Source organism: Dipodomys merriami, unplaced genomic scaffold, assembly GCF_024711535.1.
Source record: "Dipodomys merriami isolate MVZ:Mamm:240054 unplaced genomic scaffold, mDipMer1.0.p SCAF_51, whole genome shotgun sequence".
Lineage (NCBI taxonomy): Eukaryota > Metazoa > Chordata > Mammalia > Rodentia > Heteromyidae > Dipodomys > Dipodomys merriami.
In genome coordinates, this window is record NW_027206080.1 from 10,553,135 (window position 1) to 10,578,855 (window position 25,721).

Genomic DNA, 25,721 nt, shown 5'->3' on the forward strand with positions numbered 1-25,721 from the left:
GAATAACCAGCAGGCTCAACCCGTGATACCTATTACTTATGTCATGTTAACAGGACAGGGGAAGGGTACTCCACTGGCGTCCAACAGGCCACAATACCTGGCTTGTACTGTGACCAGGTGAGGCAGGCAGGACTTGCCGCGTGGTACAAACTGGATGATGGGCCTACTGAGTCCCCCATAGCAGGAGTGAGACAAAAACCAGGTGAGCCTCTACCTGAGTTTATAAACCGAGCCCAATAGAGTATTAACCACAAGCTGCCGGCAGGGGACCTCCGAGATCAGTTTGTAAAGCTACTGGTCTGAGAAGGGATGAATGCAGACCACCTCATGACCTGCTCGTGATTGAGAGAAAGTTCCCTGAGAAGATGGGTGGTGGCCTCACAGGATGTGGGAACTGAAAGATTAAAAATTAGAGATAGATTTTACAATTGCTAACTGCTGATTTTGTTTTTGTAAACTTGCTCGCCCTAGCACTAACCCCCCATTTTCTGGAAATAAGGAATTGAGTAAAGAGTCTTGGAGCCCAGATGCTGGACCCAGGACAAGGTCTGTGGTCATAAATAAAGAACAAACAAGTAAATTCCCCAAGTGGTCAAATGGGACCCAAGAATGGGACCCAAGATAAGGACCCAAGATAAGGACCACCTGGCAAGTCCAGCAAACTAGGCCAAATGTTAATCAATCACAAGCCTGTAACTATGTAAACTCCCCTCCAGGGTGACCGCTCCCCCTAGACTTGTCCTGAGCCAACTGTTTTACAAAGAGTGTTATAAACTTCCCCGCATAGTAAAAATGATTGCTGGAGTGTATAGTGACTTTTAAATGGGCCAATCCTGGGGACACCTGGTGTTATATGCTAATCTTGTGGTTTTTGCCTTTAATTATGCCTGTAACCGTGGTTCAGAGCTCTCTCCCTTACCGGGGCTGAGACCCCGTTTGCGCAAATGCTGAATAAACTCCTCTTGCTTGTTACATCTACTGGTTGGAGTCTTGGTTTCTGGGGCGCCCTCCCGTTGATGAAAGTATCCCAGGAGTCTGGGGTCTTTCATTTGGTGCATTGACCAGGAAACCGGCACCCCCAGTCCCCAAATTCCAGGACCGGTAGGAGGTAAGATAGAGCTCTTAACGTTTCACGTCTTCTGTGTTCTGCATTCTGCACTCTGGGGTCCAAAGAAAAGTGCCTGTACAGGTCCTGTATTTTGCCTGTATTTGGGCCAGTGGGGGAGGCAGACGTGTCCTGAGACCCCTGGCCCGGCTCGGGCAGACGTGCCCTGAGGTTTGGGGGGGAAGAGGGAACGTGGAATCTCTCTCTTCCTGGCCCTGCCCTGGAGTCCTACTCCGGGGTGACCTGGAGGAAGGAGGGAATGTGGAATCTCTCTCCTTCCCGGGGAAAGGAGGGAACGTGGAATCTCTCTCCTTCCCGGGGAGTTTAGCTGTGGTCAGCCACTCCCATCTGAAGTTGCTTTTTCTGTTTGGCGCCTGTCTGGTTTCGTCTGTTTCTCTTTAGTGTTAATTGTCTCTGTTGTCTGTTTTGTTGTCCTTAAAGGGATGGGGCAGCAACTAACAACCCCCTTAAGTCTGACTTTAGATCACTGGAAGGAAGTTACAGCCCGAGCCCAGATTGTCAGGTTTTAGGAACTTGCTTGTTTGTCAATTATGAAATTGCCACTGACCACCTGTGAGTGGCCCCAGTTAGATCTCAGCCTCAGGCCTTGGTTCAGGGGGTCTGAGCATGGGGGAGAACCTGTCAGTCAGAGGGGACGGCCGCTAGGGACTTTTGTCCCTTGCCCCAAGATGACTGGGAATTCTTCCCCACCTTGGAAGGCCCCTGGGTCAACGTTTGCAGGAATCTAAAAAAAAAAGAAAAAAAGAAAAAAAAATCCTCCGGAGGTGAGTAGGGGGTTTGAGTCCCCTGGTAAGTGAATGGTGGTGAGATGTCGTCCCATTCACTGAGACTTGATTTTGTCTTTGTGGCCACTTGTTTGTCTTGTTAACTTTAGTGTGTGTGTTTGTTTTATGTTTTCTGGGGTAGGGAAGTTCTGGGTGAGTGTGGCAGGCTCACTCAGCAGACTCTGGATTCAGCTTGCTGAGTGGGAGCAGCACAGAGTTCCAGTAGGAATAAACTGGGGCCCATTAGTCCCCAACTCAGCCTTCAGTTCTTGTCTAGTTCTGTTTTAGAATTGGTACCAGTTTTAAATGTGGATCCTTGGTTTTTGTGTTTATCTGTGTTTTTGTTACTTATTTAAACATCTCTGGGGGAATAAAAGTTCCAGCCTCCCACTGGGCTTGGTCACAGCCCTGCTAAGACACCCCCCCCCTTGTGTTACAGCAGCCAAGAGGCAGGGCATGGACAAGCCTCAGGCTGCACCTTCTCCCAGTGGAGGCTGCTGGAGGAGAGGCGAGGGTGTAGAAAGTTGTAAGCCTGGTCTGGACTTTCAGCTACTCCAGACAGCTTAACAATTTGTAAAGTGCTCTTGTCAAAATTGGGTAAAAATCAGGCCAGTTTAGTTTTAGGTGGCCCCCTCCCCCAGCCTTCCTCCAACAGAAGGGATTCAAAAGACTAATTAGTAAATTGCCTTGCTAGATAAGCAAGCTCTGGGAAAATAAAGCCCAACAAAGGTACCTAGTTTAAAAGAAATACTGTCTTAAATTTTTGTTTAAAAACTTTAGAAGGTGTACGTACGACTGATTTTGATTTTTGCGCACTTTAAGATCTGTGTGAGTGTTTTGTGTGTGTCTGTGAACGTGTTGAAAGATAAGAATTGTCAGCATGCTGTAACAATTGGGTGAGTTTTAATTTAAAAATTCAAAAGGTTATGAGGTTTGGACATTACCAAAAATTTTAAAGAATCTTCACATTGTTTTAAATGGCTTTTTAAAGATTCTTTAACTTGCAAATTAGAAAATCTGGTATTTTTTTAAAAAACTAATATTTTAAAATGCATAAGACTGTTTATACTGTAATCAAGTTACCTGGCTTAACAAAAATACATTGGCAGTTTGGGATATAATTCCCTTGGCTAAAATTTGGGGATAAATATTAGGAATTTAAATGTAAAGGTTAGTTTAACACTGTCAAAGATGTTAACTGTTCTGTCTGTCTAAAACTGTGTATTTCATTCAAGAACCAAGAGAAGAGACGGGGAAAAACTTATAAGCCAACAGAAGACCTATCTTTAGGGGTGAGGGGTGAACAAGCCAAAGTGCAGTTCAGCTGGTCATGCATGGTGGGACAGGTCCTGGGAGGAGTCCACGCATGGTGAAAGAGGGCAAGCTGGCACAGACGCAGTTCATCTAACCCTAAAGAGTCGGATTGGATGCATGCCCATTCCATAGAAGGGGCTGAGTGGCCCATCTTTGTTCTCTCTTTTCCCTGCAGACAGACACTGAAAACATGATGGTTAAAATGAGTGATGTGATGATATGATTAGTATTGCTAAAACTTCCCCTTGGATGTGTTAACATTAAAATTAGGAAGGCCTTAAAAAGAGGGCTAAAAAGTTATTTGTATAATTTGACTTGCTTTTAATGTTTTACAATTAGGATGTTTTTAAAAGTCATAAAGACGCTAAGTCTAGCTTTTTGGTTCAGTTATGATGATTATTATTTTCGCATTAAGGAAAAATTGTCATCTGAGTTTAAAACTCTTAATGTGTGTCTGTTTTAAAACAAGCAGCCAAGAGGCAATGAGTGACACTTGGCCTCAAGATTTCAAGGGATCTTTTCAAAATGCAAATAAAAACTAAGGTATACAATATTAAAAAGAAGATTAATAGGAGACTTAAAAAGAATAGGGAATGGATTTTTGGATATAAAGTTTAAAAGTAAAGTTGTTTTTAACATTGGCTTCAATGTACACAGAGGAAAAATTAGTATTACCAAAATAATTGCTATTCCAGTTTGCTCTTATAGGTTGTTTTTTGAGTTTCCAGCAAAGTCCAGAGCAAAGCACAGAGGATTCTTACAAGTTGTCAGATGTAACTTTGACTCTCAATAAGTTTCAGGTAAGAGTATGCTTAAAAGCTACTTCTATGTTGACCACCTTGTTGCTTTTAATTGGAATAAAATGGCCTTTTGTAAGACTCATTGATCTGCAAACTGTTTCAAAGCCAGCCCGGGCAGAAAAAGGTCCCTGTGAGACTGTCACCTCTACTCAGCCAGCAGAGTGCTGAAAGAGCAAGCATAGTTGCTTTGGGACTCAATGTGGCAGAGTGCTAGCCTTAAGCTGTAGAGCTGAGGGACAGTGCTCAGGCCCCGAGTTCAAGTCCAGAAACCAGCTAAGGAAAATGCCAATGAGGCATTTATCCAGTGTGGAGAAGACACTCCTGGGACAAAAGCATTGGAGGAGCATCCAGAGGCAGTAAACCACTGCTTGGATGGCAGAAATGTCAGATCCTACAGTCATTTGTGCGTGGCCCTTCAAAACTGGTCAGAGCCGGGAGGTCATAAAAAGAGTTTGTAAGCATGCCTAATGTCCATGACTATTTACCTTGTAAGGGACAGGAACTTGCCAGACCTCTGTGATAGTAAAAAGCTAATGTTATAAAATGTGGGGGATAGTTTAAATCTCAACCCCTTTATGTGCCAAAAGCTCTAATTGGCAGCTCTAATTGAGCTGACACTAGTTACATGAAAAAGTTCATCTGCTCAGGAAAAAGTCTGTAAACCTGAGAGTGTGTTTCTATTGATATCTGTCTAAAGGCCTGCAAAGGTAACTTAGGCATTGTTGGGATCATTAGAGATCACATTCCTAAGCCATCTAGGAAGATGCTTTTGCAAACCAGAGTGCTTAAACAAGCTACACTGCTGTAGCCGGAGAAAAGGTCTGTGCAGTTGTCAAAAGTTAAATATTGTTCTTAATGACATCTAACCCTGATGGCCTCTTTGTAAAATAGGCTAAAGTTATAGGTTCCTGGCTAGGTAAGATCAGCGCCCCTGAAGTCAGCTTGAAGAAGTTACAGAAGATGGACCTTCGCCCTTCTACCCCCTTTTTAAGATCAAGGGTCCAGAGTCAGTTTTGGAAAAATGAGGCAAAATAGATAAAATATTTTTTTTAAAAAAGAGCATAAAGAATAGTATTAACTGTTGTAGGTGTGCAAGGTGTGGAGACTGCATCTGTCAGAGATGGCTACAAGACTAAGCCTTCTGAGCCTTCTGTGTCTATTTACAAACATATCTGGTTAGTAAAAAGTTATTTTCGTAAATTGTCCTGGGCTATTGTTTGAAGATCTTAAAAACCAACGGGGCCACAGCCTGCCAAGCTATGTATTACTTGCATCCTTAGCCAGTCTGTGTAGGAATTTACAGCCCACCATGAGGTGTGACAGTCCCTTGAAGCCACTGAGAGACCCTGCTGCAGTTGCTGTTGCTGCTGCTGCTGCTGCTGCTGCTGCATCATACCCTAATGGGTAAAGTTCAACGACGGCCTGACAGCCACCTGGAGGAACTCCTGCCTGATTCCATCACCTGAGTCTGCTTCCTGGTTGACTGCTGCTAAATCTAAGATCTTGTGGGACATTCTTTTGGGTGATATCCAGAAACCCTCTCTTCCCACAGTGGATATTGGGGACAAGGATATCGCTGGCTTGCTTGCCTTAGGTACTTCAGTGCATAGTGACTGGAAATCCTCTCTATGGTCACAGCCTAGTTTGGCTCTGGTATGGTAATAACCTGAGTGTGTTATCAATGGAGGTAATACTCTTAGCCTTAAAATCTAGCAAGCTTCTGCATCACAGTGGCACCTTACGGCTGTTCTAAGATAAAGGTTCTGCAAGCCAAAGGAAAATTAGGCAGTTTTAAACTCCAGCCACAAAGATGCTCAAGGAATTGTAAAAAAAGAAGGTAGTAAAGAAAGCCTTGGAAAAGAAATTGGGGAAATTTGAAAAGTAAGGATTGTCTTTAAGACAAACCTCAGAAAGTTTAAGTATGTAGTAGATGGTATGAGTATGTCGTAAAATTGGAGCTTACAAGTACGGCTGGTATAAAATTAAGTTAACTGTGATACATGGAGTCAGGACTGGTAAAAAAAAAAATGCAAGAGGCCCTGGTACTGTTAATTTCGTTACAATCGGACCTTGTATACTCAACAGACTGGTGTCTTTTGTAAAAGAAAAAGATCAGCGCAGTCCATCTATTAGTTCTGAGATCCAAATACCAAGCATTGAGAACAACTGACACCCCACAAGATAATATAGAGACACCCTGAATTTTAAGATTAAAATTAGTCCAAAGAAAAAGGAGGGAATGAAAGATTAAAAATTAGAGATAGATTTTACAATTGCTAACTGCTGATTTTGTTTTTGTAAACTTGCTCGCCCTAGCACTAACCCCCCATTTTCTGGAAATAAGGAATTGAGTAAAGAGTCTTGGAGCCCAGATGCTGGACCCAGGACAAGGTCTGTGGTCATAAATAAAGAACAAACAAGTAAATTCCCCAAGTGGTCAAATGGGACCCAAGAATGGGACCCAAGATAAGGACCCAAGATAAGGACCACCTGGCAAGTCCAGCAAACTAGGCCAAATGTTAATCAATCACAAGCCTGTAACTATGTAAACTCCCCTCCAGGGTGACCGCTCCCCCTAGACTTGTCCTGAGCCAACTGTTTTACAAAGAGTGTTATAAACTTCCCCGCATAGTAAAAATGATTGCTGGAGTGTATAGTGACTTTTAAATGGGCCAATCCTGGGGACACCTGGTGTTATATGCTAATCTTGTGGTTTTTGCCTTTAATTATGCCTGTAACCGTGGTTCAGAGCTCTCTCCCTTACCGGGGCTGAGACCCCGTTTGCGCAAATGCTGAATAAACTCCTCTTGCTTGTTACATCTACTGGTTTGGAGTCTTGGTTTCTGGGGCGCCCTCCCATTGATGAAAGTATCCCAGGAGTCTGGGGTCTTTCAGGAATGCAACAGCACCAGTCCCAATCATTAGCTTTAGCTTTACAGGCTCAGACATCTGCAATGACTAAGGCTTACCCAGGTGCTGGCAGCCCAGGGCCAAAGAACCCTAAGACCATCGGGGAGAGGGACTTGTTTTAAATGCGGGCAGGAGGGGCACTTTAAGAGGGACTGTTTACAACAATCCCCCACCAACTGGCCGGGGAGGCCAAACCACCCCCTATATCCTGCCCCAGGTGCAGAAAGGGATATCATTGGAAAAAGGATTGTCAATCCAAGTTTGATTTAGATGGGAAGCCTTTAAACTAGGGGAGGAGCATCCTCCAGCCCCTTTAACTCAAGGAGGAACCCCCTCTGCTGTAAAACCCAGGCAGCCTCATGGCAGGGCAACCCAGGCCCTTTGGACCATCCCCCTGGTGGAAGGACTCCACCCTAAAATGAGTATTCTCATAGGTGGGAAGCAGTTCCACTGCTTAATTGACATGGGGACAGATAGAACCATACTCAGGGAGGAGGAAGTGCCCTTGGACTGGAAGCTTACACCCAGGCCCCCAATATTGGGGGTAGGGGGCAACTCCCAGCCCAAAGAGACGGTTGCCTTTATGAAATGGACTAGCCCAGATGGAAAACAGGGAAAGATACACTCTATAGTGACAAAAAAACCTCACTGCCAATTTACTAGGGCAAGAAATGCTAAGACAAATGGATGCTGTGATCACTACAGACTATCGAGCATCCTATGATGATATCCTGGATGGGGAAGAAGCACAAAGGCTTAAACAGGATCTAGAGGGAGTTAAGGAAAAGGATTTTTTTAACTTCCAAATTACAGAGAAGAACATAGGGGACCCGCTCGGGTGCACCCCCAATCCTAAAGGCTACTGCCCCCCCCAGTACCTCCCATTAGGTGGAAACCTGGAAGCCCTATTTGGGTGGAGCAGTGGCCATTGACCAAACCTAAACTTGTAGCCCTCCACCTTTTGGTGGAGGAACAGATAAACCTTGGGCACATACACCCTTCTATGAATCCTTGGACCACACCTGTATTTGTTATTCAAAGGGCCTCCCAGGCTTGTCTTATGCTCCAAGATCTATGTAAGATAAATGAAAGAATGGATTTAGTAGGAACGCCCCTAAGAGGCATGCCCTGGACTCCTTATCTATACCTTCAGAATATACCTTGGCTGTGATTGATGGTAAAGATTGTTTTTTTTTTTTCTATCCCCCTTCATCCAGATTACTGTGAGAAGTTTGCCTTCTCCATCCCTTCTCTTAATTTTTCCCAGCCTGATCAGAGGTTTGAATGGACTATGCTGCCACAGGGAATGGCCAATAGCCCGGCCTTTTGCCAACAATACTTGGCCACACTTTTAGGGCCTGTGCTGGGTTCAGATACCTCCCTTGCCTATGCCTACATGGATGATATAATTCTGGGGCAACAATACCCAAGCTGCCTGGAGGGCCTTCTGGCCCAGGTTCTCACCATATTAAAAAAGGAGGGGTTTACCATAGCCCTCAATAAAATTCAAAAGGTACCTCCTTTTACCGTGCTCGGAACCCACCTTACCGTGACTCAGGCCAACCCCCTTAAGCCTTTGCTGAATATTCCAGTCTCTGTAACCTTAACCCAACTTCAGTCTTTTAGGGGAAATCAATTGGCTGTTGCCATGGGTTCCTGTCCCTAAAGATAGTTTTGTGCCCTTATTTGCCCTACTAAAAGACAGGACGCCCCAAGAAGTTATTACAATTACAGACAGCCATCAGGCAATATCTTTGCAGTTCCAAAAAGCCCTGGATGAAGTTTCCCTGAGGAGGTATTCTATTTTTGAGCCCATTTCCCTTTGGTTGTTTGCAGGTGTCACATTAATTTCTGCAGCTTTAACTCAAAGGGGGAACCATTAGAGTGGGTTCACACTCCCCTGGGTGGGGAGGGGCCCACCTCGGGTGTACTCTCAGGCAGACCAACTTGCAAATGCTATAGTCAAGGGAAGGACCCAAGCCCAAAGGCATTATGGCCTCGACCCTCACTCCATTGTTTTTCCTTTTTGGATGGCAGACGTTAAGTGGCTCACTCGAGCCAATGCTCATCTTGCTCTCTCCTTAGAGGGTTTCTAGGCCAAATTGACTGCCATTACGGGCCATCCAAATGGACTGTCATGTTATGGTGACTTCCCCTCAAAATGCCTTCTCTATTTTCTCCTACGCCTATTCCTGGCACCCTCCATGTTTTTACTGATGGAGGTAAAGCAGGCTCTACATATGCAGCCTTTGAGGAACAACAAAAGACCCCAAGCCAACAAAGATTTCAGCCTTGTCAAGGGTCAGCACAATATAAAGAAATGCTTGCTGTAATTATGGCCCTTCAGGACATTCAAAAACCCTTTAATTTGTATTCTGATAGCCTATATATGATTAACTTGCTCCCTCATATTCCCCAGACACATATTAAGCTGGATGAAAACCCTATTTTCCCTCTTATGGTTACCCTTCAGGGCCTATTAGAAAGGCTGGGAGCTCCTATTCATATTCAACATAAGAGAGGGCATTCAAAACTTCCTGAGTTTTTATCCCCAGGCAATAATTGGGTGGACCAGTTAGCTACTGGCCCACAAGCATTAATGTTACAAGAGGCTACCTGTTTGCATGATTTAACCCACATTAATTGGACAGGTCTTCAACTTAGATTTCCTTAGATTCCTGTAAAAGACCTCAAAATGATACTACACACCTGTAAAACATGCCAACCCTTCTTAAAAGTAACCCCGTTACAACCACCAGGGGTAAATCCCAGAGGCCTTAAACCTAACATCCTCTGGCAAATGGATGTTACTTATTTCCTAGCCTTTGGTAAGTTTAAATATATCTTTGTCTCTACAGATACCTACTCAGGAGCATGCTGGGCCACAGCACATACAGGAGAAAGAACTAAACATTCACAGGCACATTTTCTTCAATGCTTTGCCACCTTTGGTCTACCAGCACAAGTTAAAACCAATAATGGACTCTGCTTTGTTAGTAAAGCAATGTCAGAGTTTTTTTTGACAAATGGCATATTAATCATACTACAGGAATTCCCTATAATCCCCAAGGCCAAGCAATTATAGAAAAAAATCACCAATGTCTTAAGGAGCAATTATTAAAACAAAAAAAGGGGAGTTAGCCCCCATATATAGTTACAGATAGCTTTGTTTACCATTAAGGGGCAACTGAATCCAGATTACAGAAGCACTGGGGACAATTAAACCCTAAGTCCCAAGTGAAAGTCAGGTGGAAGGACCCTCTGACACAACAATGGAGAGACCTGACCCCCTAGTTACTATGGGCAGGGAATTTGGATGCATTTTTCCCATAGGGAAGACAGCCCCCATTTGGATCCCTGCCAGGAACCTTACGTTTTTACCCATTTCCTCTATACAGGAGGATGCCCAAGAATAAACTAACCAACAAGGAAAGAAAAAACGGCTATGGTGGCCGAGGCTTGTGTTTAAAAGAGGGAAAGTTAAAAAGATAATTACTAACCATCCCCAAGGGCAACCAGCCCTTGAGAATCTCTTGTGTTCTCTAACAATTGCAGATGGCGATACTCCAGCTGTTGGCTGTCCTGACCCTCCCAATCCTGGCAATGACCCTACGAAATCTGCATCAACCTCAATGGGTGACCTGGGCAGTGGTCACCACTGGCAATGCAGAAATCATCGAATAACTTGTCTTTAGATCTTTTTCAATCCCACAGGCAAATAGCCAGAGTAGAACAAGCCCCACCTCTGGACTCTGAAGTGGCAAAGACTGCTATCCCATCCCTGACTAATGTTAAAGGACTGCTAATGACATTGCTTGGCCTGGTAATGCTTTTGCTGATGGTTTTTCTATGCCTTCCTTGCAGTATACATGCACTGCAAAACTCTTATGAGCTTAGCCAGCCAGTTACATAAGATCAAGCTCCAAGTGAATGAATTACCCAAGAGGAACCACAGCCAGAGACGGTAAGAGGGGGTGTCAGTCTGACCAACCTAAGACAGGGCCTTCAGCTTTGCTCTGAAGAAGTTCCGATGATGGGTAAGGCAGACAAGGTGACCCACCCAACCTAAGACAGGTGGGTTCACTTCTTTAAACAAAGACAAGACAGGGTGTTGGGAGCTGACAGTAAAGCTCAAAGGTCATCTTGACCCCTGTGCTCACTTAAAGGCACGCACAAGGAACACCAGGTGCCCGGGATTGCTTTACTATGTCTGTCAAGTTTGTTTTAAATTTTCCTTGTTTTCTGAACTACAGTAGAACGGCCTGAGAGTGGGGGACCACGAGGATGCACCGTGCCGCATGTGTGGAACTCCAAATACCCAGGCTGCTCCAATGTTCTGAAGAGGACGACCTTATGAGATACTGACTTTTATATATGCCCAGGAATTAATCGAACTGCTTTGGACATTTCTAACTGTAGTGGGACTGATATTTATTACTGTGCTAGGTGGGGATGTGAGGTAACTGGGACGGGCTCTTGGATCATGCACAAGGGCCCTCTCTATCCTTGTCTGGCAAATCTTGCACCCCAGACTTGCCTCAAACCCCCTGCATGGCCAATGCTATCCTTACCAATGTAATCTTGTGAAAATAACCTTTGCAGAGGAGGGGAAAAGGATAACTAACTGGGAGGTGTGTCTGCCATTAAAACAAAAAAGGGGGACTCTGTGGGACACGTGGGGAGCAAAGATGGCGCTGAGAGGGAGTTGAGTGGGCAGAGCCTGATTTGTTACATTCAGTGGGTAAACAGCTCCTGGAAGCTTAGGTGCATAATAGGGTGTGACCTTTGCAGTGATTGGTTGGTTCCTTTTCCTCTCCTTGCCACCAGGTCTCTTTTGCTTTAAAAAGTGCTTGCTGTGTGTTAATAAATGAGTTCCTGCTTGACTTGACTCCCCACTGCATCTGATTGTCTCCTAGGCTAAGAGAGACATCTGACTGTCTCCCAGGTTAAGGGAGGCTGGGTAAAGGGCGATCGGTTCACTTACCTTTCTGGACGAAGACCCAACAATACTGCATAATTATGGCAACTACTTTACAATGTAAATGGACACCAAAACATTATATTGTATACTAAACATATGCAATGATAAAATTTGTACAGAGAATATACTTAAACTCTTCTAGGTAAAGAATATCACTTTTGAGAAAACAAACTTTAGAGAAAAGTTTTCAATTATTCTAACTGCAACTTTAAATCATCCCTGACAAAACAGTCTAGAAAATAAGAAGCACCATACTGACATAAAGCTATACTTAAGATAGCTAAAGATAATACATATGGAATAAAAACTGAAGGTAAAGTAAAAGCCGCCTTCTTAAGATTTGGGTAATGAACCAAAATATCTATTACTACAGCAATTCTTTTTATAAAATACGTTTTTTATTGTACAGAGGGATTACAGTTACATGAGTAAGGTAATGAGTACATTTCCTGTTGAGCATTGTTGTCTCCTCCTTTGTTTTTCCCTTCCACAGCAATTCTATTATATAGTATAGTAGGAGAAAAGTAGAAAGAATAAAGTCATTCCTATCATGTTCATATGCTGGAGCAAAGATGCCAAAAATTTGCAATCAGGAAAGAAGTTATTTTTAAAGAAATAAAATTTCTGTGAAACACGCTTTCCCTGAGTTCAAGTCTCAGGACTGATTAAAAAAAGAGAGAGAGATAGTCACTAGATTCAAGTGGCTCACACCTATAATCCTAGCTATTTAGGAAGCTGAGATTAGAAGGCTATATTACCAACCAGCCCAGGCAAGAAAGTCCTTGAGACCTTTATCCCCAATTAACTGGGGTGAAAAAAAGCAGAATTGGAAGTAAGTGTAAGCATAGTTGTGAATGACTTGGGATTTGGGCCACAAATAGTAGAGTTATCATCAAAAGATACTTACATGAGGAAGATTAGGGAAAGGAGCAAACTAGGAAAGTGGAAAAAGTATCTAACTTATCAAGGAATCAACTTTCATACTTTAATACTTCTTTAAGAATTAAACTAGCATACAAACAAGACCACACTAAAGCTACCAGCACAACTATGTTTATTGCAGCATTATTTACCATAGCTAAGATATGGAACCAACCCAGATGCCCCTCAGTAGATGAATGGATCAAGAAAATGTGGTATATATACACAATGGAATTCTATGCCTCCATCAGAAAGAATGACATTTCCCCATTTGTTAGGAAATGGAAAGGCTTGGAAAAAATTATATTAAGTGAAGTAAGCCAAGCCCAAAGAAGCATAGGTCCCAGGGTTTCCCTTATTTGCAATATCTAGTATAAGTATGAGTCAAGCAGAAAAGGTCAGATAATGTGATGTTAGGAAAATGAACCCTTAAATATGTATTTCAATGTTTTCGTTTCTTTCATGCATATGTTTCTAACGCATTTATAAGATTATTTCTTTGTTGCTTTGTATGTCCCTCCCCCACAGTGTAACCCCCGCTTTCACTATATTTGATGTCAGTATAACATGTGGAGGAGATGGGGGCAAACAAGTCGTTTAAGGATTCAGGTGGACCTGTTGCAACAATGAGAAGTACAAAATGTCATGTCAAAACCAGCTTTACAATGTCGGTGGGGGGGGGGGGAGGGGGGTATAATTGGGTGGGGGGAGGGGGGAGGCTGGGAAGGGAGGTGAAGGGTAAACAAAGGAGGAGGCTGCAATGCTTGGTAAGAAATGTATGCATTATCCTGCCCATGTAATTGTAGCCCCTCTGTACAGTATGTTCTCAAATAAAATAAAATAATATTTAAAAAAAAAAAGAATTAAACTAGCAGAGGTTAGACAATGATCAGATATTAGTGATTATTCTCATTTTCACTTTCAATTTTCATGAATTTTATACATCTAGATATGTCATCACAAGCCAGATATGCTAACCAACAATCTGACCTCATAGATAGGACCAACTTCTTGTCACACTATAATCTGAGATTTTAAAAGGCAAAGGAAATGCCAATGTGTATGGGAAAGGTTGCTTCCTTGTTCTGAGCTTGGTGGAAGTTCTGGACTAGCATAATACCTCTTTTAGCAGTAAAGCCATTTGCGCCCTGTTAGCAGTAACCAGTCCCCCTTTACCAAATGCAAGTGATTACATCCAAATCATAGGCTTCCTTTCCACATTCCACTTGCTATCTCTATGAGCACCTGTAATGACAATCTACTTCCTCTACTTATCACAAGGCAAAGACACACTGTGATGGGCAGATAGCTTCATTCTCAGAAAGCCTGCAATGACTCATCATTATGAAAGCCAGCCCAGTGAATCACAAGCACGACTCAGAAAACTGAACAAGGGAATGTCTTAATGATCTGCAAGCATGTCGCAGGACAAATGGCAGATTTAAAGAGGGAGTTCTACTCTGCTGTTTTTAGTTAAAAAGATATTAAAACTAATGTGATTTTGATGATTATTAAGGTTGATGCAACAATGACAACATAAAAATAGTTTATAAGAAAATATCCATCATTAAATGTGTAAGAATTTAATATTTCAAGAATATTTTTAAATCCCAAACTAGGATCAGGGATATGGCAGATCTGATCTATATGATCAACTTGGTAATTTAATATATGAGTCAAGCATATAGTTCTAGCTACTTAGGAGGCACAGATCTGAAGATCACAATTTGAGGCAACACAGTCCAAAAAAAAGTTCCTAAGACTCCAGTGAAATCAATGGCTGGGTGCAGCAGCATGTGCCTGTCATTGCAGCTTTGAGAACAATGGCTGGGTGTGGTAGCATGTATTTGTCAGCCCACCTAAACTGGAAAGAACAAAAATGAGGATTGAAATCCAGGCTTGCCCAACCTTGGCATAAAGTGAGGTTCTCTCTCAAAAAATAACAAACACAAATGGGGCTGGTGGAGTGGTTCAAGGTAGAATGCCTGTGTAGCAAATGCATGGTTCTGAGTTCAAAGGTAAATACTTCAAGAAATAAATAAATAAAAGAACAGAGAGAAAATAAACTGATTGTAGAAAATAATGTCTGCATCAACTTCCTTACATTCTCTCTAATATTAAATGGTTGTGCACAAAAATAGAGCGACTACAGCCAGGCACCGGTGGCTTATGCCTGTAATCTTAGCTACTCAGGAGGCTGAGATCTGAGGATCTCAGTTCAAAACCAGCCCAGGCAGGAAAGTCCATGAGATTCTTATCTCTAATAAACCACTCGAAAACTGGAAGTGGTGCTGTGGCTTAAGCGGTAGAGCGCTTGCCTTGAGCTGAAGAGTCCAGGGAAATTGCCCAAGTCCAGAGTTCAAGACCCATGACTGACAAAAAAAAGAGCAACTATAAAAGTCATTCCAAGAAAATGGATGCTAATTTTAACAATGTACTTCCCCAAATACCACAAGTAATTTAACAATGATTACCAATTTTAAACAACAAATGTTTGCTAAAAATTGTATTAAGTACATTATATATCATTTCATCTATTAAACAAAAATTAATATCATTGTAAAGACTACCCCATTTAGTTAAAATATGTTAAGCTTCAGTAGATGATCCTCACACCTAATTGAAAGTATTAGGAAACAAGTTCTGTTTTATGGACAGATATCTCTCCTGACTCTACATAGTAGTCATGTTATAAGTTTTTCCAATTATAGATAAAAGTAAAAGGTAAATAACTTTGTAAAAATTCCTCTGTTCTATATAATTTTACATATAATGTAAAATAATAATAGTACAGAAAAAGAATTCTACATTATGAGGATTGCTATAATATACTAAGGATATACAGTAATCCAAAATGAGAAAGTGGAAAACTCTCAAAGGGATTTTTAGACATCAATGAGCTTCTGTCCTTGGTCAGGAAAAGTACAAGACAATTTTCTACTAATAGCCAAATAGCAAAAGTATTTTCTGTGAGCTATCACTGATCAAATCATTTATCCAGTTCTCAATAAGATGGATATGAAATAATAAACCGAGTTCCCTGTGACTGATTTCTTCTCCATCATTGTTTGCTTGCTTAATGAGTCACAAGAGTTCTGAACAAACAGGTGTCCTTTGTTTCAAATTCTTGGAGAAAATAATCACAGGTATTGAGTTTTGTTTAAGGGACAAATTCCAAATGCATATGTGTGTATCCATCCCCATATCAACCCATGTACACATTTATAGATATATAGATATATGCTTGTATACAGAGAGAGATGAGACATGAAAAAATCTTCATATTTGTCTAATATGTACAAGTTAGTATAGTTAAAAACCATTCTTCTTTCATTTATTAGCTACATATTGTATATTCTTTTGTCATTCTTTTAAATGTAGCTTTACTTCCTCTTCTCAAACTCTTTACTCCTTCACACAATAATTATGATATGAAGAACTATTATTTTATAATATGAAGTTCCAAGTAGCATTGTATAAGAATATAGCAGTAACAAGAAGTCAATCACATGAGAAAATCAGGAAAGCATTTGTGTAGTGTTTTTCCTTTCAAAAAGCCACAACAAAATGTGTTTTACATCATGGGTAAAAAGAGTCATATTGAATCTTACAAAGTTTTTCTATTTTCCTGGACTTTCTGCATTCTGAGAACTTTAACTATTAGGCCAGCCAATTATTTCATCCTGGTAGTCTAAGAAATATTACTTTATGTTTGTTACAGTTTGTGACCCCATTGGTCCACCAACTTATATGATATTTCTGTTGTAAAGACAATAAAAGGTCAGCTGACATGACTCATGGACTGAAAACCTCCAATTTCTTACAATTAATTGCAGTCTTGTTGTGCTATTTTTTATTTTTTATTTATTTATTTTTTTGTCATGGGGCTTGACTTGACCTGAGTGCTGTCCCTGGGCTTTTCAGCTCAAGGCAAGCATTCTACTACTTGAGCCACATTGTCACTTCTGGTTTTCTGGTAATTAATTGGAGATAAGAGTCTCCTGGACTTTCCTGCCCAGGTTGGCTTTGAACCATGATCCTCAGATCTCAGCCTCCTAAGTAGCTAGGATTATAGGCGTGAGCCACCAGCACCCAGCTTATCGTGCTATTTTTGTATCTCATTTATAAATTTAAACTAGAATATCTCTAAATTCTTTATTCACAAAACAACAAAACATTTTAAAATTCAAATTATATTCTTTATTGTCCATTGATAAGCAGTTTCTTTGAAATAAAGACCCTCCCTCACATTTATGGGCTTTGACCACTTTTTGATGCACATTAAGAAAAGATTTATTTTTTGGTGATATTGAGAACTCTACCACTCATGTTATGCCTCCAGTCCAGGAAATAGTTTTTCCCATTGCTTAAAATGCTTTCCCCTCAGAGGCTTTGTGAATATTTATTTTTATTTTATGTTCACACATTGAGAATATTTTGACTTTCTCATATCTACCTGTCCTAACTTTGCAAATATCAGACTTATCTTAATTATTTACACATGAAACTAGAGGATGAATTCTTTGGGAAGCTATGTCCTATTCAGCTTTGTGCCCTCAGACCCCAACAATGGGTCTGTCATATAGTAAGAATTAACATATGTTCATATTTTAATGAATGACCTAATTTAATCCTCATAATACTATTCATAGTAGGGAAGAAAACAGCATCAAAAACAATAAAGCATTTCCTAGAGGCAACTTGCTAGTAAATCAGAACTAGACAAATAATTCAAGTTTTCTGACTTTTCCACTTTATCTATGTAACCAGCATATCAAAATAAAGAAGAAAAGGAGGAATATCTGATGGAATCTCCCCAAGACTCCATTACATTGCATTAAGAAGTTAAGACTTAGAATAGGGTTATGATTATGAATGAACTATATATTTAGATTTGTCAGAGGACTAACAAGAGTTAGTCAGGTATTATTGGAAAAAGTTGAGAGAATAAATGGCTTCTACAATCAAACACAAGCAATTTTGAGGAAAGGAACCTTTGAAAGGAAATTCCCAACTATACATATATCATTTTCACTGCCTGAGCAAAGATGGCTCTTTAACTTTGGTTGCATTCTGTCCTTGGGCATGTATAAATGGATGTGTTATAATTAAACAGCAATCTGAAAATTGCCTTCATTTCCACAATTCTAACTGAACTTATAAATAAATCCTAGCTCAAATGACAAATAGTTTACAAATGAAACCCTAGCCCGAAACATTGGAATTATCTGTAATCAACTGCTATTATTTAATAAAAATAGGATGGGAAATTGAAGTTCATAGTTCTATATAGAATCAGCCACAAACTATGTGCTTATTCCTAAATAAGTCATTTAACATCATTTTAAGATGTTCATTTGTAAAATGAAAGAATGGGACTATGTGCCTTTCAGAATTCTAAATTACCTTCATTCATGTTCTTTATATAATTTTAATTGTGAAGCAATAAAACAGTGGTTGAAACGCTTGGGTTTAAACTTGAGATCTACTATTCAGAAGTTAAATATATCTTGAACAAGTGATTTAACTTCAGTTTGCCTCACTTCCCATAAAAGTACTATAAAAAATGTGAGAAGTAAGTTAACATGTGAACTATGCTTAAAATAGGATCTGACATACAGTATGCATTATTTATACTTTAGGTATTCTTTTGCGTCTAATGGCAGAAAATTGGAAAGAGAAATGAAAAACATTCTAATGGGAGTTCTAATCCAGCTAATCTAACACAAGGAATTGATTATTTCTGAATATAATCCATGCACAAACACAACACCCTATTCATATTCTCCTATAAGAAATAATGGATAGAATGTTGGCAGGAAGATGGCAGAGGAACAGCTGGGACCTGCATAACAGAGTGGTGAAACAAGGACAAAGGATACTCATAAGACACTGTGTTGGAAATGAACCTTACAACTTCGGGGAGGGGAATGGAAAGGAGTTGTGTGTGGGGTGGGGGTAATAGTGGGAGAAAAACAAAGGAGTGTGTAACAATGTTCGACAAAAAATGTACTCATTACATTACTTATGTAACTGTAACCTCTCTGTACAGCACCTTTACAATAAAATTAAAAAGTGGGAGGGAAGGGATAGTAGGGGGAAAACAAAGGAGGAGGCAACAATGCTTGATAAAAAATTTACTCATTACCTTGCTCATGTAACTGTAATCCCTCTGTACAGTATTTTCACAATAAAAAACTTATTAAAATGTTAAAAAAGGAAAGAATGGATGAATTCTGCCAGTAGCTATTGCAATGCAGAAATATCTGAAGAGTTTTGTGTCCCTTTTAATACAATGAAAATAAAATGGAAAATGCTGAATTCTCTAAATTCCAAATCCTTCTTTTGTGGTGGAGGGTCTTTCTATATAACCTAAGCTACTGCCAAATTGAGGAGATTCCAAAGATCTAGAATGCTCAGCTTTTCTTGAACTCATTAGGGAGCTAAGTTAACAGGGTAACAAACTAACAGAATATCTAAGGAAATACAGACATCTCTAGGAAAGACAAGACACAGTATTTGCTTACATGAGACAGACACTGCTAGACACTGGTTAAGAAGGGGTAACAAGTTTGATAAGAAATGTCCTTACTACCTTACTTATGTAACTGTGACCCTCCTGTACAGCACCTTTAAAAAAAAATTCAGCTAAACTTTAACAAATTTCCAGAGGTTAAGTGCGGACTTGGGAAAGTATAAAATATTAAGAATCCACATATATAAGGAGTCATACCACTTAAAGTCTCTGTTACACAGTTGCGACTTGTTGTTAAAAAAGGTTTGAAGTCCTAAGATCGCATCCTTCACAGTGCAGGCATGGGGGGGGGGGAACTTTAAGAAATCTGAAAGTTATCTTCCCTCTTAAAAAAGAAAAACCTTCAACTATAGGTAGAAGCAAACAAAGATGCTTACACAGAAGTCAGTAGAGAAAACTCACTGAAGCTAGAAGGAAAGGAAAACCTTTCTCTTTCAAGTGAAAGAACAGGGTTTCATGCCAGACCCAGACCTACAAGTACAGATAGAGTAGGAACACAGAGAAAGTCATACCCTTGAGACTCACGAGTAAAGAACCTGCTAGAACAAAAGAATGATAATAATTTTTTTTTATTTTTTATTTTTTTATTTTTTTAACTCTCCAGCCCTCACCATGAGGTACACTAAGCAAGAATATGGTGAAATTCTGTGTAAGGCACAGAGAGAGGACCTAAAACTGAATGTAGAGCAGGGAACAATACTTAGCACAAGGGAATAATTACAGGAATTGAGAGTCATTGGACAATGAAGATAATAACAATAATCTCAAACCCATACCAATTCTTATCCATGTTGATTCAAACACTACACTGATTAGATGTAGGGAAAGGCCTATTATTTCTATGTAAAAGGTTTAATATTTCAGGCCCTACTTTCATACACTAGACATCCACATGACAGCAACAACAAAAAAAAAGAGCTATCAAAAATTTAAAAACACACCTAAAATGACCCAAAGAGCCAGATTCAAACATTCATATGCCGAAACTATAGATGGGGAATCTAAAACATTACTATTGATTCTAATGGGAAAAAAAAAAAAACAGACAACATGCAATAACAAAGTCTTTAATATCTTTGATTTTATTCTTTTTTGTTATTGTTAGTGGTGGTCATGGGGCTTAAACTCTGGGCTTGGGCACTGTCCCTGTGCTCTTCAGCTCAAGGCAAGCACTCTACCACTTGAGCCACAGTGCCACTTCCTGTTTCCTAGTGGCTTATTGGAGTTAAGATTCTCACAGACTTTTCTGCCTAGGCTGGCTTTGCAGATCTAAACCTCCTGAGTAGTTAGGATTTACAGGTGTGAGCCTTTTTTATTTTATTTTTGATTTTATTCTTAAAGTTTCATACCTTCACAAGTGAAAAAAAGCAACACCATTGAAGAATGCCTTTGACAGTCAGATCAGAGCATTTTGCAAGCCCAATAAACACTCAGTGAATATGGTGACAGGTAAAAGTAATAGAAAGTTAGCCAGGTACTGGCAACTCACTGTTGTAATCCTAGAGGATTATGGTTCAAGGCCAGATAGGGCAGAGAATTGCAAAATCCCTTCTCAATTTATAGTTAGGCACAATGATTCACACCTGTCTTTCCAAGCTGTCTAGGAGGCTGGTCATCTCAGGCAGCACAAGCTACAAGATTTGTGGATGTGGTCAATGTGGTGATGCACAACTGTGATCCATAGGAAGCCTAAATTAAGATGGATTACAGTTCAGATGCATGCTTGGGCAAGGAATCATGAGCCTATCCAACAACCAGTGAAAAGCAGGGTTTAAAGGTGTGGTTCGGCCTAACAAGTTCAAGGCCATAAATTTCAAACTCCAGGACTGCCAAAATAAAAATAAAAGACAAAGTTGGGTGGACATTGGGGGTTTACTTTTAAGTCAAAACAGAGATCCAAAATTTGAGAAAAGTTTAAAAAGTTAATGAATGATATCACATCAAAAAATCAAGAGCCTAGATCACCTTAGTAGAATACACACTAAATAAAAAAAAAGATACAGACATATTTTCTCTTTCTCTCTAACACACACACATATACACACACAGATCACATCAGATTCAAACAAATAATCAAAAGTAAAAAAAAATGAAAGCTATCAGACAAACAATACATTGCACATAAAATTGATCAAAGGTAAGATTACAGTCAACTTCTAATAAGAAATATTGTAAATAATTTGACAACCACTAAAATATTTACCAGGTATAAATAAAAGCTAATATTGAAAATAAATTGGAGTCATAATTTTCAATGGTATAAGCAAGACAGAAAAGAAATAAAATTAAACTTTCTATGCATAAAGATCTAAAATTAATCAAATGTAGGTATAGCCTACAATTGGGATCATGGATTCTAAATAAACCAGCTAAACTTAAATTCTGTCTCACTTGTGTCGCTCTTGGTTGACAGTATTCTCATCAGGATTCTCATGTGGAGAATAATTGGTAATAACATCATAAGGCTGTTGTGGTTAATTTTCGTGTAACATGAAAATGTTATTAGTGTTTGATCAAACTCTAAGTAGTAGGAGTATTGTCATTTGCCCTCTTGCAACACTGTGCAACGAATTTAGACCTGATCTGATCATTTCCTCCTGGTTTGCATATGATGATGTTTGTTTATTATTTTAATTATGTTTTAATTTTTTCTAATACCATATAGTACATGTTATTCATTAATGTCTCATACTTAAAACTCTGTATATAATTTATTCCTTTTATCTTTTTTAAAATTTCTTTTATTATAAAGGTGATATACAGAGAAGGGTTACAGTTATATAAGTAATGAGTACATCTAGTCCCAATTTATTCTACTTGTCTTTGCCTTCCTTCATTCAAAAATCTCTCAAAGTAATTCAGATGATTTTTTTTGCTTAGGGATGTTATACACAACATTGTTCTTGATTAAAACTGATCCTAGGGGGGAAGAGGGAGGGAAGAAAGAGAGGGAAGGGATAGTGGGAAAACAGCAAGGGAAGGGGTAGCAATGCTCAACAAGAAATTTACTCATTGCCTTACTCATGTAACTGTAACCCCTCTCTACAGTATCTTTACAATAAAATAATTTTTTAAAAAAAGATACTGATCTCTTGGGTGGGAATATGGCTTAGCGGTAAAGTGCTTGCCTAGCATGCACAGAGCCCTGGTTTTGATTCCTCAGCACCACATAAACAGAAAAAGCTGGAAGTAGTGTTATGGCTCAAGAGTAGAGTGCTAACCTTGAGCAAAAAGAAGCTCAAGGACAGTTCTCAGACCCTGAGTTCAAGCCCCAGGACTGTCAAAAAGAATAAAGAATAAAAACTTGATCTCTTTGATCAAAGGATTCTGTTATCAACATCTATTATTTTTCATGCACAGAATGTGACATCTTTCTCATTCAAGTTAGAATATTCTTACATACAGACTTAGTTCAATGAGTTGGGAAATATTAAGACAAGAGAAACTCACTTGGTTTGGCTTTTACCAAAGAAATGGTTAAGCCCCATAGAACTCAGTGGGGTATTTCAATGGAAGTGGTTTCAGCAAACATCTGCTTCTAAATCTTAAAGGATTAATATTAACTTGATGAATTCTTACATATAAGCTTAGTTCAAGAAGGTAAGCAACATGAAAGCACTAGAATATTACTAGGTCATTCTTTTGTTGTAAATAGCTCAATAATTGCTTTCAAACAAAACTATTTCTAATGGTTTAGAGACCAGAAAATATATTCCTCTTACCTTATCTCTTTCCATTGTGGTCCAATTACAAGGATTTCTGCCAACGTTTTAATTAATGCTCTGTGTTTCTTAGCTTCCTGTCTAAATTTTGTCTTAGGAGTATGATTTTTACCAGTACAGTATGTTATATAAAATGCCCTATACACAAATTCAAACAACTTCTCAACTCAGTACTGACAGTATAACATTGGCAAAGGACTTTTCTTCTTGTACTCATTCTATCAAATACCTAAGCATGTCCAAAAACTATCATTAAACATTCCCCCCAAAAAAGAATAAAAAAGAAGTTTTTGTTTTGCTAAATCAAAACTAAGCAAAGGAGAGGGAATTCAGTGAACATCACAGCATGTGGGTAGATTCTGCTCAGGGTGCAGTAATACTACCATCCACATTTAATCAACAGAATTCACACTGATCAGTGTTATTACAGTGAATGCTAATTAAACGTACTATGCCTTGACACCTAAAACAAAGTGTTACCAAACTCAACCTCAAGTAGCAGGAATCCAATTCCTCTGAAAAGTACAATTTGCTCAAAAGTACACTCAATAAGAACTATGTTTTTCAGCTATTTCCCTACAACACAACAATAAGCAGAAACATCTGGAAAGCACTGAGGTTATTTAATACTAACACATAAAAGATGAAGTCTTAGTTAGAAAATAATTTGTTATTTAAATAAATAACTGCATATATTTTTAATAGTATATTCTTCATCACCACTTAGTGGCCGGGGAATCGTAATAGGTAAGTTCTCCTTCAAGTTCTGCCAATAATTAGGACAGTGATCTTGAGCGATCTCAAATCCTGCCTAAGTATCATTTTCTTTATGCATAAGATAGTAGAATTGGACAAAATGATTCAAATTTCCTTAGAAGTACAAGTTATATGACATTTTCAAAACAGTGTGTGTTAAGTGCCTTCTCAGCCTCAGAGAGCTATGTGAACAATAATCATTGTCATGATCAATTTGAGTTGGAGGCCTGAAGAATTCACACTGTAAGCATCCACTTTTGAAAACCTCCTAAATCTCCCTTCCTGACAGCAGGCTTAGAAGGGTATTAATAAGGGGTGGGTAGGTGGCTCAGTGGTAGAGTGCTTGCTTTGCATTCATGAGGTCCTGGGTTTGATGCCTCAGTACCATATAAATAGAAAAAGCAGGAAGCGGCGCTGTGGCTCAAGTGATAGAGCACTAACCTTGAGCTGAAGTGCTGAGGGACAGCACCCAGGCCCAGAATTCAAGCCTCACAACCGACAAAAAAAAAAAGAGGGTGTTCTTAATATGAAGGTCATTTGTCTCTTCTATTATTGTAGCTGTTAATGATGAGTTAAGGTAGAGAACAAGAACACTGTACTTATAACCTGACATGCTGAATGGTACCACCACTCTGGACAACTACTAAAAGATAACAACAACAAAAAATGTAATACTTAAAAAAAGAGAGCCGGGCACCAGTGGCTCATGCCTGTAACCCTGGCTACTCAGGAGGCTGAGATCTGAGGATTGAGGTTCAAAGCCAGCCTGAGCAGGAAAGTCAGTGAGACTATTATCTCCAGTAAACCAATAGAAAACCGGAAGTGGCGGTGTAGCTCAAATGGCAGAGCACTGGCCTTGAGCTGAAGAGCGCAGGGAGAGCGCCCAAGCTCAGAGTTCAAGCCCAATGACCAACAGGAAAAAAATAGAGAGAGAGAGAAAGAGAGTTCAATGGGTTAAACTCTTGAACACAAAATGAATAGTACTAAATGACCCATTGGTGCTCAATGTTTAGGATATGTGAGGTTTTGATTCAGTGAGGAATTCAGAATGTTTGAGGGAAAAAAAATCTATGTTTTGACAAGTATACCTGGCAGTTCTGATAAAAATAGACCTGGACCTCACTTTTGAAAGTGCCTTGGAGCAGCACACCACACAAGCATGGTAGCAAGAGTGGACAGGCTTCACAGGAAATCTCTTCTCTACAGACACAGAAAAATGAGCATGAGGCCATTTCAGCTGAGAAGCTCTTCTATACCTCGTTAGGGTAAACATACACAGGAATAAACATATTCACTCTGTGGGGAGAAACATGTTCACTTCATAAACATCTCCAGATTTTACATCTATAAACAACTGTATAATTTCCCTTGGAACTATACAACAGTAGCTATAAAACTAAACTTTCTGGAAGCTTTTCAAGGTGATTTTGATTAAATCTGTAATTCTGTTATTAAATCTGTAATTTTCTGTAAGTCCAGCTATGTTCCTGGTAGTAATTTCTTCTGTTTCTGTATCACTCTAAATATGAGCATACACAAACACCAGAGATTAGGATATCCATGATGGAGAATAATATATAATATTAGATACCCACTTAACTCATTATCATATATCAAGGAATACAATAAAGGTAGTTAGTTTGATTATTTTAAAACATGTGATATTATTAAATTACTTCATTGCTATCTAATGGTTATATAACTTTGATGGTTAGTGGCATCAAGCAAAGTTAATTTCTAATATATCTGCATTAGAGTTTTTTAAATTTATTTATCAAAAATATGGAAATTGGTACCAGTGGCTCCTGCCTGTAATTCATGGGGACTGACAGCTGAAGGACTATGGTTCAAGGTCCATCCAGACATACACATAAGACTGAATCCCATGAATG

General features: G+C 39.5%; 1 protein-coding gene and 1 long non-coding RNA gene across 2 annotated transcripts in view; one reads left to right on the forward strand and one right to left on the reverse strand.

Moving 5' to 3' along the window:
* Window positions 1–25,721, reverse strand: part of Gpr158 (G protein-coupled receptor 158) — a 361,348-nt gene that overhangs the window by 252,240 nt on the left and 83,387 nt on the right. The gene's annotated exons all lie outside the window — the stretch shown is intronic.
* Window positions 402–6,823, forward strand: LOC138810886 (uncharacterized). The gene is made up of 2 exons (XR_011367256.1): window positions 402–1,108; window positions 3,900–6,823. It is a non-coding gene; the product is annotated as an uncharacterized lncRNA (long non-coding RNA).